The sequence below is a fragment of the Globicephala melas genome, chromosome X, assembly GCF_963455315.2.
Source record: "Globicephala melas chromosome X, mGloMel1.2, whole genome shotgun sequence".
Classification (NCBI taxonomy): domain Eukaryota; kingdom Metazoa; phylum Chordata; class Mammalia; order Artiodactyla; family Delphinidae; genus Globicephala; species Globicephala melas.
In genome coordinates this window covers 119,194,344-119,212,311 of record NC_083335.1, presented here as the reverse complement: position 1 = coordinate 119,212,311, position 17,968 = coordinate 119,194,344, and positions in this window count along the sequence as shown.

Here is a 17,968-nt window from a genome sequence, read left to right as displayed (position 1 = left end):
GAAGGACCATGGGAAGCCTGAAGTCCAGAAAATATATGAGCAGAGTGCCCTCCTGGAGTTGGCAGAAAATATCAAGTACTGCCACTGAGAAAGAGGAGGCTCGAGTTGCATTCCCAGAAGCAGAACCTGAGATGGGCCTTCTTGTGCCAGTGGGTTATGGAGGGAGAGCTCGCGGGAGGAGAAAGTTAGGGAGGCTGGCCAGGACAGGGCCAAGAGCTGAGCAAGGAGGTAGTGTCAGCTGGGGATAGGGCTTACCCTGACCCTGCCGGGCACTCTGGAGCGTGGAATGTATCTCCTAGAGGCCAGAGGGGCTTCTGTCCACCCCAGTCGTCAGTCATTGGCCAGGCACTGCCTTCAACCCTAGGAAGGGAGTATACGGGCATAACCTTTAGGGTAAGGTGGCTCATCTTCAGGCCAGGACCGTTCTGTGAAGAAGGGGCAGTTAATAGCCAACACTCATAGCTGTTGGCAGTCAGGTGTCCAGGTTTGGGGAGCATCAACAATGTCCACTACATCACCACCCGCAATAAAATCAAAGCTCCATACTGTGGAAGAAGGGCTAAAGGATAGGGGATGGTCAACTTGAAGTCTCACATGTACACAAAATGGATGGCAGGAAGAAAGGAAGATAGCAAGGAGGGGAGGATATATGGATAGATGGTTGGATGGATGGATGGGTGAGTGGGTAGTAGGTGGATGGATGGAAGGATGGATGGATGGGTGAGTGGGGAGTAGGTGGATGGATGGATGGATGGATGGGTGAGTGGGGAGTAGGTGGATGGACGGATGGATGGGTGAGTGGGGAGTAGGTGGATGGATGGATGGGTGAGTGGGGAGTCGGTGGATGGATGGATGGGTGAGTGGGGAGTAGGTGGATGGACGAATGGATGGGTGAGTGGGGAGAAGGTGGATGGATGGATGGGTGAGTGGGGAGTCGGTGGATGGATGGATGGGTGAGTGGGGAGTCGGTGGATGGATGGATGGATGGATGAGTGAGTGGGGAGTAGGTGGATGGATGGATGGATGGGTGAGTGGGGAGTAGGTGGATGGATGGATGGGTGAGTGGGGAGTAGGTGGATGGACGAATGGATGGGTGAGTGGGGAGTAGGTGGATGGATGGATGGATGGGTGAGTGAGGAGTCGGTGGATGGATGGATGGATGGGTGAGTGGGGAGTAGGTGGATGGACGGATGGATGGGTGAGTGGGGAGTAGGTGGATGGATAGATGGATGGGTGGGTGGGTAGTAGGTGGATGGACGGATGGATGGGTGGGTGGGTAGTAGGTGGATGGACGGATGGATGGGTGGGTGGGTAGTAGGTGGATGGACGGATGGATGGGTGAGTGGGGAGTAGGTGGATGGACGGATGGATGGGTGAGTGGGGAGTAGGTGGATGGACGGATGGATGGGTGAATGGGGAGTAGGTGGATGGACGGATGGATCAATGAGTGGATGGATGGAAGGATGGGAGGATGGAGGGAAGGAAGGTCAGATGGATGGAGGGATGGATGGATAAATGTTATTAGCACCTGGCCACACCGAATCATGTTCACCAGACTTTCTCCTGATGTTTAAATTATTCTTGGGGAGTCAGCCAAACTTGACAGATCTGCAACCTGGTGTATATTCAGCCAGCCCGCTACCCTGAATCAGGTCAGCTCTAGTGCCCTTTCAAGCTTAAGGCTTTAATCTTCAAGCCTGGGCAGCACCTGACCCGTTGGCCTTTGGCAGTCACCAGGGCCAAGCCCACAAGCATTTCCCTCCTCCAAGCCCCCACCTACACAGCTACCTGCCCGCTAGAACTTTATTTCTTATCGTCAGCATTTCTCATTGGTAGGAATCATTTCTTCCCTCATCTATCTGTCATCGAACCGATGTTAGAAAATTGAGACTAAAAAAATGTATATAGGAGTGTTTGAAATAGTCTTTAATTATATCTGAAATATTGGTGCTTCTTAATGTAAAGAGAGTGTATCAAGGAAAAGAAAAAAAAAAAGCACAAGTAGAACACTAGTGTAGCCAAAAGTCACAGGAAATGTTTCACAGTCAAAACCGTAATTTTTTCCTGTTTAAATGCCACTGACTGGAAATGATCATGAATAAGAAATACTTCATTTTTGGTGGTACACACAGAAAAGCAGATGGCAGCAAGCAAGTCCATGTGGCTTTAATTTTACATCTGAGGCCATGTCAGGAGTGTAAAGTTGTTGGCTAAGGCTCTTCCAGAAAGCTGGAAACCAAAAGAATGAGGTCACACCCCATGTGGACGGGACTCATCCAACCCACTGAGGGCTAGAATGGGAAAACAAGATGGTGGAAGGAGGAATTTGCTCCCTCTCTGCTTAAGCAAAGACATCCATCTTCTCAGCGTTCTCAGGCCTTTGGACTTGGACTGACACCACCAGCTCTCCTGGGTGTCCAGCTTGCAGACAGCAGACCATGGGACTTCTCAGCCTCCATAGCCATGAGCCAATTTCTTTCTTTCTTTTTTTTAAATGATTTTATTTATTTATTTATTTATTTATTTATTATTTAGCTCCTTCGGGTCTTAGTTGTGGCACGCGGGATCTTCATTGAGGCATGTGGGATCTTTCTTTGTGATACAAAGTCTCTTCATTGGGGCACATGGGCTTCTCTCTAGTTGTGACATGCGGGTTTTCTCTTCTCTAGTTGTGGCACGTGGGCTCCAAAGCGTGTGGGCTCTGCAGTTGTGGTGCACGGGTTCCAGAGCATGTGGGCTCTGTAGTTTGCAGCATGCGGGCTCTCTAGTTGAGGTGCTCGAGCTCAGTAGTTGTGGTGTGCGGGATTAGTTGCCCTGTGGCCTGTGGGATCTTAGTTCCTCAACCAGGCATAGAACCTGCGTCCCCTGCATTGGAAGGTGGATTCTTTACCACTGGACCACCACTGATTTCTATAATAAATCTTCTCTTATACGTATGTCCACATATGCTATTTTTTCTGTCTCTCTGGAGAACCCTGACAAATACAGAGGGTGATGGGCAGAGAGGGTGATGAGGATGGAGCATGATAGGCAGGAGGTGGTCCAAGAAGACCTCTTTGAAGACACAGGTGGCCTCTGAGGCCACCTGAATGAAGTGGAGGTTGCAGCATGGAACAGATTCTCCCCCAGCACCTCCAGAAGGAATTAGCCTCACTGACCTGTTGATTCCAGATTTCTGGTCTCCAGAACAGTGAGCAAATAAATTCCTGTTGTTTTTCAGGCACCTAGTTTGAGGTAATTTGTTTTGGCAGCCCCTGGAAATACATACAAAGATCAGACCCGTGCTGACAGTCTTTCCCATAAAACAATGATGAGTCCATGCGCTTAATGATATCCTCTCTGCACTCACATGCCTTTCTTCACATCATCATTTTTGTGTGTGTGTGTGAGGGAGGGTGGAGAGACATATGACAGTCAGAGGCAAAAATAATTAAGGGACACAAGTGTTGTTTGGGGTCATTCTGCTGCACCGTTGATCTGTCCTCTATTCAGTTTTTTAGGTGCAAGCAAATAATAGACTTCTGAATGATGTTGCAAAAAAAAAAAAAAGGAATTTGGATATTTGCAGAATTGCTAAAAGAGCCGGTGGGTGCCCAGATATGAAATGTTTATATGTTTATAATATTGTATAATCCCCTTGCCTTCGGTGTGTGTGAGCTCTGAGATGTGCTTCTAACCCAGAGAATATGGCAAAAAGGATGAGATGTCCCTGCCATGATTACACACGATGTAGCTTTCTTAGCAAGAAAAGCTCTATTCTCATTCTCTCTCTCTCTCTCTCTCTCTCTCTCCTCTAGTCACTGGCTTTGGCAAACCAAGCTGCCATGAGGTAAATGACCAAGATAGAGGAGCTCACATGATACAGAAGGATCGGTGACCTGAGAGCTGCTTCCAGCAAGATACTGAAGCATCAACCCTGCCTGCAGCTGCTGGGAGATGAATTCCACCAACAGCCTCAAACACCACAGGAAGTGGACCTGACCCCAGCTGAGCATCTGATGAGAATACAGCCCAGCTTATCCCAGGATGGCTGCCTGCTCAGACCCTGAAGCAGGAACCCAGCTAAGCCAGGCTTGGACTCCTGGGCCAACAGAAACGATGAGATAACAAACGTGTGTTGATTTAAGATGCTAAATTTGCACTAGTTGGTTATGCACTATCAGAAAACGACTTCAGCTGGAGAAGCAGCCTTGGGACCCTGCAGACAGGAAAATGCCCCCAAACCAACCCCCAAAACTGGCCTGTGAGGATACTTCTCTGGGCACCACAGCCCCGGGAACTCAGCCTTGCTGTCCCATCTCTGCCTCTGGAGAGACTGACTTCCAGCTGTGTCTTGAGCCCCCCATGAAAATCCTGGGAACAGATGCATCTGGTCACAGACCCCAGGATTCAGGTCCCCTCCTCCAACTGCAAGGGAAACTGGGAAATGTATTCTGAGGTTGCTTCTGCGCTGGAGTTCACGGGGAGGGTAGTGGCCCAGACGTGGGAAAGTTGTCACCATTCTGTTCAGCCCGCCATGAGCAATGGGCTTCACGATCCACTTCTTAATGGCCCTACATTCGCTAGGATGTGTCAAGGCGTCACTGAGCCAAACTCCACTCAGCAAATTCCTTCCCTGTCACCCCTGTGAGTGCGCCGTATAATCTGTTTTCAGTGTCTCGTTTAAAATAGGAGGTTCCTTTCTTCAAAGGTAAAAAGAATAGTGTACGCTTGTAAACTCAGCCAGTCTTGTTTCATCTATTGCTCATCTCACGCTGGATTATTTACAGACAAATCCCAGACATCATAAAACTTCATCTGCAAGTATTTGAGTAACTATCTCTGAAAGTGAAATTTCATATTTAAAAACCATTACACCCTAAAAATGATCGATAAATATTTGAGTATCTCTGAAGGTGAAATTTCATATTTAAAAACTACTACAGGGCTTCCCTGGTGCACAGTGGTTGAGAGTCCACCTGCCGATGCAGGGGACACGGGTTCGTGCCCCGGTCCGGGAGGATCCCACATGCTGCGGAGTGGCTGGGCCCGTGAGCCATGGCCGCTGGGCCTGCGCGTCCGGAGCGTGTGCTGTGCAACGGGGGAGGCCACAACAGTGAGAGGCCTGTGTACCAAAAAAAAAATAATAATGAGATCAATAATTCACAATTTCATCAAATATCAAGGCAGGGAATATCTTTACACTTTGTCTTAAAATACTTGGATTACAGTTGAATTGCTTAAATTGGAATACAAAGAAATCCCATAAATTGTGAAAAACTAAAACTAAACTAAACTAAAACAAAATAAATAAGAACAGTAGAATAGAATAGAATAAATAGAATAAAATAAGTGCGACTAAGAATAAAACAAGAATAAATAAAGTTAAATAAATAGAATAAAGTAGGAATAAAGTAGAATAGAAGAGAATAAGATAAAACAAATAAAAATAGAGGTACTTCCCCGGTGGCGCAGTGGTTGAGAATCCTCCTGCCAATGCAGGGGACATGGATTTGAGCCCTGGTCCAGGAAGATCGCACATGCCGTGGAGCAACTAAGCCCGTGTGCCACAACTACTGAGCCCGTGTGCCGCAACTACTGAAGCTCATGCGCCTAGAGCCCGTGCTCCACAGCAAGAGAAGCCACTGCAATGTGAAGCCCGTGCACCGCAACAAAGAGTAACCCCTGCTCACCGCAACTAGAGAAAGCCCGTGTGCAGCAACAAAGACCCAACGCAGCCAAGAAAAAAAAAAAAATAGAAGAGAACAAAATAAAATAAATAAAATGATAAGGTTCCTCATCTCCCGGGACGTGTGAATCTGCTCTGTTAATGTTTTCAACACACAGCCCGTCAGGAACCGTTCATTAATAATCACACGTGGAGAGCACTCCAGCTGCCGTGCTTATTTGCCTCGAAATTCCGTTTCCCATCTCAACACCCCCTCGTCTTAGCCTATTTCGGGGTCTCCCACATGTCTTTGAAGGGTCTCCAAGTTTCAACCCACTAATGGCCCTAAAAATCAGCGTGAGCAAAGGCGACTTTTACTCCATGAAAATGAAAAGGACACCCATATACTTCTTCATTTTCTAATGACGAATTCGACTTTTTAAAAAATGGGTCATCCAGCATCTGGAAGACATTTGGTGTCACCGGCCACGTAAAAATCATATGTCCCTCGTCCTCTGGAGCTGGCCTGTCTGGCAGCCAATGTGCTCCGGTCAGGGTGACACCGGGCCTAAAAGGGAATGAATATACGTATACGTACAACTGAATCACTTTGCTGCACACCTGAAACTAACACAATATTGCAAATCAACTCTACTCCAATATAAAATGAGTTAAATTAAAAATTAAAAAAAAAAATTTTTTAAATCATAAATTAAGTAAAATGTGTCTCAGGGAAAACCCCAGGTCCGTTTTTTTCCCTCCGACCGTGGTGTTAAAATAAGATATTCATTGGTCTAGAAGGAGCACCCTTCGCTTGGGGTCAGGACAAATGAAGGTACTTCTGCACGGCCGTATTGGTTTGCTTCGCTACCAAGCGGAACGCAAGCGAAAGCTATACCGAAGCAGCAGAGGCCCTCTGCACCCAGATGCCTGCCCGCTGCCCCGCCCCGGCCGCCGCCGGGTCTCCGCGTGGCTCAGCTCAGGCTTCCCGCCGACACGTCTCGCTTCTGCTGTTTTGTTTTCACCTTCTCCATGGAGATCTTGTGCAGCTCTAAATCGGGCTTTTTTTTAACCACAAAGAATGAAGGGCTGAAGATTAGTAAGATTTCCTGCCCCGGTGCAGGTTTTGTTTGCAGGAACTGAAAAATGTTAGATCGGGGAGCAGATTGAGGTTTTAAAAGCTTCTTACCATTGCCATGGATTTTTTTTGGGGGGTTTTTTCTTTAAGCAACTTTATAGTAAGCATTGATATTTCAAATCTTATTCCTTCTTAGGAATCTTTTGTCCAAAGAACAAAAAAAAAATTATTCTTTTTTTGATCAGAATAAAGTTCACTCTATCGTGCAGTTTCTATATGTATCTATTTGAATCCTTTCCAAATTGAAGATACATTATGGTGAGCTCTATAAACTGAAGATATTTTATGGTATCTTAGGGATTTTATTTTTCCTATATTTTGAGTATTTTGTTATTTTATCAGCCACAGATATTTTTAAAAACACAGCACAGACCCAGAGGCAAAAAATAGCATGTGTCTCACTGGAGACTGCCCCAGTGCTGGGCAATTCTGTCTCTCTTCATCACCCCCATCTTTACCCCTCTGCCCAGCGCATAAGAATAAGTCATCCTATTCCTAAGGGCACGCTCCCCAAATAGATGAGACGTGCTTCAGACCTGAAGACCTGAACCTTCACGCACTCATCTCAAACCTGAAGAAAGTTGGACACAGTCTAGGACCGTCTGCACTGGAACGTTGACAACCACGTCACTGGCGAGTGAAGTGTGTCTTCTCCTTTGCATGGAAGAGATGGTGCCCGTGATGCTTTCTTTCAAGATGCAGGAAGAGAATATTGCTTTATTCTTCCCCTTCCTGGCCCTCCATAGGACTCCAGGTACAAGGAGACCAGAATACCTTTGTCTCGTGGAGACTGGCATGGCTGCCATCACACATATGGTACTCAGTGGGCATCTCCATCCAAGCCAGATCCCACATGACACTCCAAGTCTTGTAATTCACACGAAGGCAATAGATGTAGGTAACCTCTTCCTTCCTCCAAGGAGGAAATCTTCTTTTCTTTTTTTTTTTTTTGTCGCACCACAAGGCATGTGGGATCTTAGTTCCCCGACCAGGGATCGAACCTGTGCCCCCTGCAGTGGAAGCTCGGAGTCCTAACCACTGGACCACCAGGGAAGTCCCAAGGAGGAACTCTTTCCCTCTTCTCACACCTCAGCAAATGCCCCCTGCCATCTCTCTCTCCTCCCCGCTACATCACCCTAAATCTCTCTCTTTCTCTCTCTCACACACACACATGCTCGGTGGGGCACGGTGAGGCTCGGTGCTTATCTGCCAGAAGAATGTATGAATGAGTTGACAAAGATGACCCTTGGTTATCTTGCATAGCCTTCCATGAACTCGTCACCATTGGGTTCCTCGTCACCTTCACACTCGCGTCTGCCCATCATCCAACCCCCCGGCCTTCAGGACACATCGTTGCAATTCTGTTCTGGTCCTCCTTAAATCCATCCTTTGCTCCCAGAGCAAAGTTCTGAAATGAGAATTCACCCCTTTCTTGCTGACCGCATCCCTTAAAGTGATGCTCACTGATGTCTGATGTCACTGATGTCACTGATTTGTCTCCTATGCCCTCCCTGTGTGCCTCAGCCATCCCTTTCTCCTGTGTCTCCACCTCTGGGCTGCTTCTCTGAGACAGGTTAGCTCGGTAGCTATCTGTGCAAAGTTTGATTGGATGAATGAGTCTCCAAAGCTAGCTCTCCAAAGAGGAAACAGAAATGAGCTTCCTGAGACTTTTTGGAATCCTCCTGGGTGGCGTGGACCCAGGCCCTGAGCCTCACTCTCTCCTCAATGCTTGCTTGTTCCAGGGTATTCTTCCCTCTGGGGCTATGCACCGCGACCAATGTCGATAGGTGGAAGGGATTCATCATAAACGTTTATAGTAGACGCCCTTGATTGCCTTCCCATCACTCCACACTCTGATTCTGTGCAGGTGTCCATGCCTCTTCCCCTGACACAGGAGGTAAGACCTCTGCTTCTCACCTTGGCTGAGAAATGGGTATCACCCACAGAGCTTTCCACCCCCAGGATGTCAGCTAAAATTCAGGCACGATTAAAATGACAACAACAGGCTTCCCTGGTGGCGCAGTGGTCAAGAGTCTGCCTGCCAGTGCAAGGGTTCCAGCCCTGGTCTGGGAAGATCCCACATGCCATGGAGCAACTAAGCCCGTGCGCCACAACTACTGAGCCTGCGCTCTAGAGCCCACATGTCACAGCTACTGAAGCCCGCGCACCTAGAGTCTGTGCTCCACCTCAAGAGAAGCCACCGCAATGAGTAGCCCGCGCACCGCAACGAAGCGTAGCCCCCTCTCGCTGCAACTAGAGAAAGCCCGCGCGCAGCAACAAAGACCCAATGCAGCCAAAAATAAATAAATAAAATAAATAAATTTAAAAAATATGACAACAACCATCACCGTCCTCTTGGGGAGATCACAACCGTTAATGGTGCCCTTGCTAAACAGGTGATGACCAGCCTCTGTCTGTGGGCAAAACTGAGCTTGAACATCTACCTTTGAAGCCACAGTGATTGACTGTGGTCTGGAGGAAAATGGACCATCCTCAGGATACGGAACATCTTCATCTCCATCACACATTCACCACACTAAAGAGAAACCTTTGGAGAGAATCACAGATGCCCACATTCACAACACGGAAGCTTTCTGGTCACACAGAAGTGACCTCAGTCATGCATTCATGACCTCCTCGTCATCACTGCATTTGTACAGAAGGTGGAAATGCAACTCTGAACAGAAAGACGACTGAAAGTGTTTAGAGGAAGGGTTCATGCAGTTCCTGTTTTCTGGTTAGAACTGTATTTCCAAATCCCGAGGAATCGACATTTCTAAATAATTGTGGGTCTCTTATGTAAAGCAGAGCTTGGGTTGCTCTGATAGATGTCTAATTTCCACAGGAGAACATCTCCACATTTGTTCTAGGGTAAGGTAGCTCTTCAAAAAGCAATTGAGGTTTTAATGTATTTTAAACAGCACTAAAATTCAGGCTGGCTTGTCCCCGGTTGGGTCCAGTGGGGATGGTTCTAGGTCAGCTCAAATTTTGGGTCAGGGAAGAGTATTGTTCTGAAGGGCAAAACAGCCCACTAGCTCCTCTTAGAAATTGATATACGAATAAAGCAGAGGTATGGGAATTGCAAAAGAAGCACACTCTATTTCCAGTTCTCTTCCACTTTAGATGAATATAGAAAAGAATTGCAAATTTTCACACGTGCCCACACAAGTGTACACTAGATACTACCAAGGCTATACAGTTTTGCCCCAACATGAGATCCATCTGCTGTTAGAAACCAACGTGGCATTTCCAAACCTATGCTACAGTCAAGGTCTTCAAACATGTGTGTCATCTTAAAATCGGGCAGCAAATCCTACGAGATTGACTCCCAAGTCTAAAATCCAGCTACATAGGGGACTTCTAAAAATCCTGAATGATTTTTCCCAGCTGTCAAACATGCTTCAATTCACCTGGGCAACTGGTAAATCATGGTTTCATTTGCTGTCAGGTAAACCCTGTCATGCACTTAGAGATCCGTTAAATTAAAGCATCTATAGGCATGCTAACCGTGATAATTTTGCTGTGGTGATGAGCATAAAGGATACTTTAAGATATTTAAAAGTCCACTGCAGTGATATGAAAATACCTGTGATTATGATTGGTCACAAATCCACAGGCAGCTCGAATACTGTTGCGGTCTGTTGCCTGTGTCCATAAGTTAGTGCGCACCATGGGGGAAAAGAATACACACACTGACTGAAAAAGCTGGGTCTCCTGGTCCATGTTCTGTCTTTCTTAGTGCACGGTGGGGTGATATCCCAGGGACAGGCTAGAGGCAAAGACATCCCATTGCCCACTTGGGATGGGAAAAGAGCTGGAAGACTCCAGAACTAGGACAAAAAAATGCAATTTACTGGGGCAGGGAAATGGCATCCCAGCCCCCCAGCTCTCCCAGGGCCTCGTTTCATTGGTTTGTCGCTCAGCTGCCCCGCCAGCCACTCTCAAACTCAGCTGGTGTGGCCCTGAGTGCCACATGCCTGGCTTCTAGGAGAAACCAAACACTCTGACCCCACTTTCAAACGCTCGGAGACTCTGTCTCCGGCCACCCCGTGGGCAGTATAGACAACCCTCCCTACCCCGCCTTGGTTTGGCGGTGAAAGGGCAAGGAGTCATGTGCCCAGTGGGGAGGAAAGCATGTTCAAATGTGTTTGCAGACAGGATGTAAACGACCAGGCATTTGAGTGACTTTTGCAAAAATGTCCGCAGTGGGCTGTGCCCCGCCGGGTTCCCACTCAGGCGGCGGCGCCTTGTCAGCGAGCTCTGAACAAGGGCCCCTGTGTCAGGAAGTGGCTGATGCCAGCAGGGGCGGCTCACTGGCAGGAAGGAGAGGATGGAATGGGTGAGGGAAGGCATCTGTGGGGCGGGGACTCCCACAAACAGCCCCGGAAGAGAAACCCGAGCAGCCCATCCTAGACTTTCAAGTGTGGCCCAAAGAGATAGGAGGTGGTGGGCAGGAAGGGGTTCCCAGAGAGGCTCAGGCTGCCCCCCCTTCCTCCGGATACTGAAGAGCCACATGTCACAGAGGAGGAGAACCCCAGAGACTTCCACTTGACAAAGGAGGTGAGGGAGACCGAGGACAGTTCAAGGATCTGGGGAAGATCACCCCACAGAGGAGACAGCTGGGCTCACCGCCCAGGGTTACTCTACATCTGCACCGGGTTTTCTCTGGACACCGGGAGGCTGGGAAGAGGGCCCCACGCTGACAAAATGACACAGGCCTGGAGGTGTAATTCCCCCTTTCTGACCCAAAGGGGGAAATTCTGGCTGTCACTGTTATAAAGCTACCTTTGTCTCTCTATCTGTTGATCCACCCGTCCAGCCATTCAAACTCCACCCATCCATCCACTCGTCCATCCACCATCCACTCAAACACCCATCTGTCCATCCATCCATCCATCCATCCACCCATCCATCTACTCAAACACCATCCACCATCCACTCAAACACCCATTCATCCATCCATCCATCCACCCATCCATCCACTCATCCATCTACTCAAACACCATCCACCATCCACTCAAACACCCATCTGCCCATCTATCCATCCATCCATCCCTCCATCCATCCATCCACCCATCCATCTACTCAAACACCCATACATACATCCACTCAAATACTCATCCATCCATTCACCCATCCATCCATTCACCCATCCATCCATCCCTCCCTCTCTCCATTCCTCCTGCCCAGCACATGGATCCCTAGGCAACTCCTGTTGACATCCCCCTAGCCACACCCCTACCTGTTGCTATGCCCACATCCTAATCCCTGGAACCTCTGGATATGTTATATCATGTGGCAATGGGTAATTGAATTAACATTCCAGATGGAATGAAGGTGGCTGGGACAGGGAGATGTACCTGGATGACTCAGGTGGCCCAGTGGAATCACAGGCATCCTTATAAGTGAACGAGGGAAGCAGGGGGGCCAGAGTCAGAGAGATTTCAAGATGATGCATTGCTGGCTTTGAAGATGGAGGAAGAGGCCCCGCAGCCAAGGAATCAGGTGCCTCTTCAAGCCAGAAAAGGCCAGGAAATGGATTCTCCCCTGGAGCCTCCAGAAGGCACCAGCCCTACTGACACCTGGAGTTTAGCCCAGTGAGACCCGGGCAGTCTTCTGACCTCCAGACGTATAGAAGAACGAACCTGCTTGGTTTTCAGCCACGGAGTTTGCGGCTACTTGTCACAGGAAAAGATAGGAAACTCACATAACACCTTTATGTTACTGTGGGGAGGACATTAAGTCAACAGTTCAAGACTTGAGGAAGATGCCCCCGTTACCCAGAGGGACGTTTTCCTCTGCTATTGGTTTTGCCGAAGACCTAGGATCTGATGATGGCCGTTGCAAAGATCGTCAGGGGATTAGGAGGGACAAGACGGTGGGTTGAGGTGGGAGGTGGTGGGCACAGAGCTGAGGAGATGCTGGGAAGGCTGGATGCCCGTGTTAAGCTGGAGAGCTATTAGAGGTTGGTTTGAAAGTGTGGCGCGTTCACGGTGTCTGGAGCTGTTCCCTGTGACTGCTGGCAGGAAGGTGCGTTGTCATTATATCCTTAGATATGTCTAAAAAGGCGAAATCTCAACAAAGTCCCAGAGTAGCAGCTGCTGCAGAATTTGTGCACTTATGGGAGGGAGGGGGCACGTCGACGCATTCCTGCCGTCAGGGAGAGCTTCCAGGAAGCCTGGGAGCTGCATGAGCTGTGAAGGTCGGGGGGCAGGGGCAGGGGGCAAAGTAAGGTGAGGCGGTCCAGTGACAGGAAAGAAGCAAGCGAAAGGAGGACTGGCCCCCGCCCAGGGCACAGGTGCACCTGCTGACTAAAGAGTATTTTCACAACCTAAAAGTTGAGAGTTCTGTTTTATTCGACGGGAATTTTTAAGACTTCAAGCCTGGGGGGCAGCGTCTCAAGTGACCCTGGGAGAACTGCTCCTAGGAGGCGAGGGGGCATCTAGGATATCTAGGAGTTTTGTAACAAAGGGCAGGTAGTCGGAACGGCAGACGATTACTGTTAATGAAAGAAAACCAAATATGTCAAGTTAAGGACTTCAGCGCTTTTCTATGTATGGGAAGGTGCAAGAGTGTGGGGTCACTGAAAGCATTCCTTTGATAGGCACCTTAGCTCTCTGGGGCCAGGATCCCGTGTTTTCACGTCCTGAGTTTGCTCAGGGCTCACCGCGGGGAGTGGCTGCCGTCTGAGGGCTGCTAGATGGCAGGCATTCTTTCCTTCCTGAGTTCCTTCAGGGCTCACCCTCTCACCTGGCTGCAATCACTGATGACTGTGACATCCTTTGTTTACTGATATGGCCGGCAATATTCCATTTCCTGCACCCATGGGGATGGTCCAGCTTAGAAAACCACCAGATGCCCAGGATCTGCCCAGATCAGCCAGACGTCCACCTTCCTTGTGCTTAGAATCCAATAGAGGAGGAGGCTGGGAACCAAATCTTCAACAGAGTATGAAGCACCTCTGTGCGAACAACAATGATGAGGGGTCTGGGGCTCTGCATGCTTCCAAAGGGGACCCCAGGGGGTCTGGCAGGAGCCCAGATGGGGATCAGAGGGGTTCGCGAGAGGGGAAGCAACCTCTGCGCTGACTGTTGAAGAAGAAGCAGGATTTGTGACTCCAAGGGGAGCCGGAAGGGAGTGTTGGGTGGCGGCATCCCACGTGACAGGCGGGGCAGAGGCTGCCGGTGATGCTAAGTGGGGAAAAGAAAAGAGGAAGTGTGGACTAGGGTGGGGCAAAGTGAGCAGAGTGAGGTGGGGGCGGGGCGGGGGGGGCAGCCCAATCCTGAAAACGTCCCTTTGACTCTTCCCCAGGGCCATCCTTGCTTCCCACGCTCACGGGGTCCCCCCGTCCCAGCATGCTCCCCGAGAGCCCCCTCCTGTCCCACAGCTGCCCTTGGCCTGGGCTCTTAAGCTGCTTCTACTGGTGTCCCATCGCTAACATCCTTCCCTCGAGCATCAAAGTGCCGCGTTTACTTTCCCATCTTGAAAGCAGTCTGCTCATTACAGACAACCAGGAAAACCAAAAGAATACGGTAAACGGAGGAAAACACACACGCACACAACACTCACCTTTGCCCTTGAAGGAAACCACTGACACCGCTTGCACTCACCTTCTTGAGGTTGAACTTCTCCATTCATGTAAATTGCTTAGATACAATCCTAGTGTCATACAGGGACCTACACATAAAGGGTTCCCTTTGTACGTAGGTGGCTCCCTCTCTCAGCTGGAGACTCCCAGTGTCTCTCCATCCATGGACCCCTTCATTCTGCTAAGCCGGTGCCCTCAGGAGTCACCACCTTCCTGGATCACCTGCTCCAACAACTGGGTTCTCAAGGACCCAGCCCCACAGCGACCCAGTGCTCCCTCCTTTCCAGGCTCCTGGATCCCGTGAATTGTACAGACATCACGTGGTGGGCTGGAGAGTGGTCCCCAAAGATGCTCATATCCTAATCCTTGGAGGCTGTGAAGGTGTTAGCGTCCCTGAAAAAGGGTGACTCTGCAGATGGGATTAAGTGAAGGATATTGAGATGGGGAGATGGTCCTGGATTTTCCACACAATCCCAACGGAATCACAAAGGTCCTCATAAGAGGGAGATTTAACCACAGAAAAAAGTGTGCTGATGAAAGCAGAGGTCCGAGAGATGGTCTTTGAAGATGGAGAAAGGGGCCACCAGCCAAGGACGCAGGTGGCCTCTGGAAACTGGACAAGAAAAGGAATGGATTCATTGGAAGCGATTCCAGAGCGTTTGTGACATTGCCAACGCCTCCATTGTAACCCAGCGACGCCCATCCCGGACTTCTGACTTCCAGAAGCGTCAGATAATACGTTTGCATTATTTTAAGTGTTGGTAATTGTGACAACAGTGGCGGGAAGTGAAGGCACCTCACTGCCCCCTTTCATCCTTCTGCATCTGCCCTCTCGTGCCATGGTGTCATCCGCTCCCAAAGGCATGAGCCCCACGGACCAGGCACCTAGAGGCAGGGGCTGAATCATAAGAGCTGTTTGGACCCTGTTCTTAGCCAATATTGATTTGTTTATCTCTAAATTTTTATTGGAATATAGTTGATTTACAATATTATGTTCGTTTCAAGTGTACAGCAAAGTGATTTGGCAATACATACACATATATATCCATTCTTTTTCAAATTCTTTTCCATTATAGGTTATTACAGAATATTGAGTTCCCTGTGCTCTATAGTAGGTCCTTGTTGCCTATCTGTTTTATATACAGCAGTGTGTATCTGTTAATCCCAGTCTCTTAATTTATCACTTCCCCCCCACGTTGCCCCTTTGGTAACCAGAAGTTTGTTTTCTATGTCTGTCATTCTATTTCTGTTTTGTAAACAAGTTCATTTGTATTGCTTTTTTTAGATTCCACAGACAAGTGCTATCATATGATATTTGTCTTTCTCTGTCTGACTTACTTCACTCAGTATGATCATCTCTAGGTCCATCCGTGTTGCTGCAAATGGCATGATTTCATTCTTTTTTATGGCTGAGCAATATTCCACTGTGTATATGGACCACATCTTCTTTATCCACTCATCTGTTGATGGACACTTACATTGCTTCCACGTCTTGGCTATCGTAAATAGTGCTGCAATGAACATTGGGGTGCATGTGTCTTTTCAAATTATGGTTTTCTCCAGATATATGCCCAGGAGTGGGATTGCTGGATGTTTAATCCTTACTTTCCCGCATGGCCGTTCAGCCCAAATGCCTGTCTGCTTAGGACACTGAATAAAGAGTTTCATTCCCAAGTTTCACACCTCCCAGCCCTGGGTATTTGATGCCCCCAAGACCCCAAAGACATCAGAATCTCAGGGCAGGGGAGTGGCTCCCGGCTTCAGTGTTCTTTAAGGTCCCTGGATCACACAGACAGGGCTGGGAGTCACCACGGCCAAGGTGATGTAAGTCTGCAAAGTCACTCTCAGGTTTGAAAGATTAATGGAAGCAGCAGAGCCCGGGGGTGCCTTGCAAGCACCCCTGTTGCTTCCCAGTTGCGTGTGTCATTTGCTTCTTAGGGAAGCAGAAGGTTCCCCGGATGCAGCCCCTGGGGTGGGGTTTCCTTGGGAACCAGCTGTCACTTCTGGTGAGCATCATTCTGGCCTCAGGAAACTCAAAGCAGCTGCAGAAGCAGCTGGGAGGAAGCGTGATTCATGTTAAATCGGCCGTTCAATGCGGTTTTATGTCACAACGAAGGGGTCCGCATCAGAGTTCTCGTAGCCTTGCCCATTCCAAAAAGAAGTGGGTGTCCTTTACAAAGTGCAAAAAATGCTTAAACAGGTAAACAGAGCAAAACTATATTTTGTGTCCAAAAATGGACACTTTGTGAGCTGTATGTTCAAATCCAGACCTGGGTTATCCCATTTCCATTACTCTCAAGGTGTGTGTGTGTGTGTGTGTGTGTGTGTGTGTTAAACCCTATTCCAAGGATATGAAACATCTAGCAGTAGAACTTTGTGAATAAACATGGGCTAACACACTTGTGCTTTCTGTTGGCACAGGATGGGGGGAAGGAAAGAACAATTTATAAAAGTCTTTTGTTTTAATTCTGTCAAGATGGAAAGGAGTATGCATGAAGGATAAACAATTTTATACATGTTTCAGAAAGTTGTCTCCACCCAGAAAACAAAACAAAACAAAACAGGAACTAGGCCAGCATTTAGAGCTTGAAGTCACTCAAGAATATATCTGACTCATCTCTTAGGCGTTGGCCAAAGAAGGAAAAGCTTAATAATGTATAAGCTATTCCATGCATTTCTAATAGTAAAGGTTTTGATGTTATTGGAGGTCAATTTTCTTGCAGTCAAAGCTGCCATAAAGATGGATTTAGGTGTACCATTTTTAGTAACCATCATGTCTTTTGCAAAGAAGCCAATGCAATCTTGAACAATAAGGATTTTATAAGGAACGCAGACATAGATAAAGAAGCACACAGAGGTCAGAGTCCCCGTCTGACCAAACTCGTGGGTAGATGCGTCCTCCCTCCTCCTCAGTCTCTCTCTGTGGTCAGATTCGTCCGCCCAGCATCTTCCGGTACACGGATGATCCGACCTCCGCCTGCCCCTCCCAGTGGGCCATGTAGACTGATCCCATGATTCTTTTTTTTTTTTTTTTTCTTTTTGCGGTACGCGGGCCTCTCCCTGTTGCGGCCTCTCCCGTTGCGGAGCACAGGCTCCGGACGCGCAGGCTCAGCGGCCATGGCTCACAGGCCCAGCCGCTCCGCGGCATGTGGGATCCTCCCCGACCGGGGCACGAACCCGCGTCCCCTGCCTCGGCAGGCGGACTCTCAAACACTGCGCCACCAGGGAAGCCCAATCCCATGATTCTGAACGACTCCTAACCTCCTGGACTGTTGACGTATCTGACACGGACATGGTTGTGGCCCCTTCCCTGGGTCTGGGGAGGATTCAGTAAAACCTGTGTCCAAAGCCTGGTACTCAGGGGGTTCATGATGAGTGTCATGGACCATTCTTCTTCTCTGAGCGCAACGCACCAGCCCACTTAGTTCTAGAGGGTGCCAGGAGCCTTCACCACCTGAGGACAGGGCCCGGCTCTTGGTTCTGTGGCAGCTGGCCTTTGGGTCAGGAGTCTTCAGGGGTGACTACTGCTTCAGCTCTCGGCCCGCCTGTCCCTCCTTCCATGTATCTATCTATCTATAAATCTATCAATCATCTA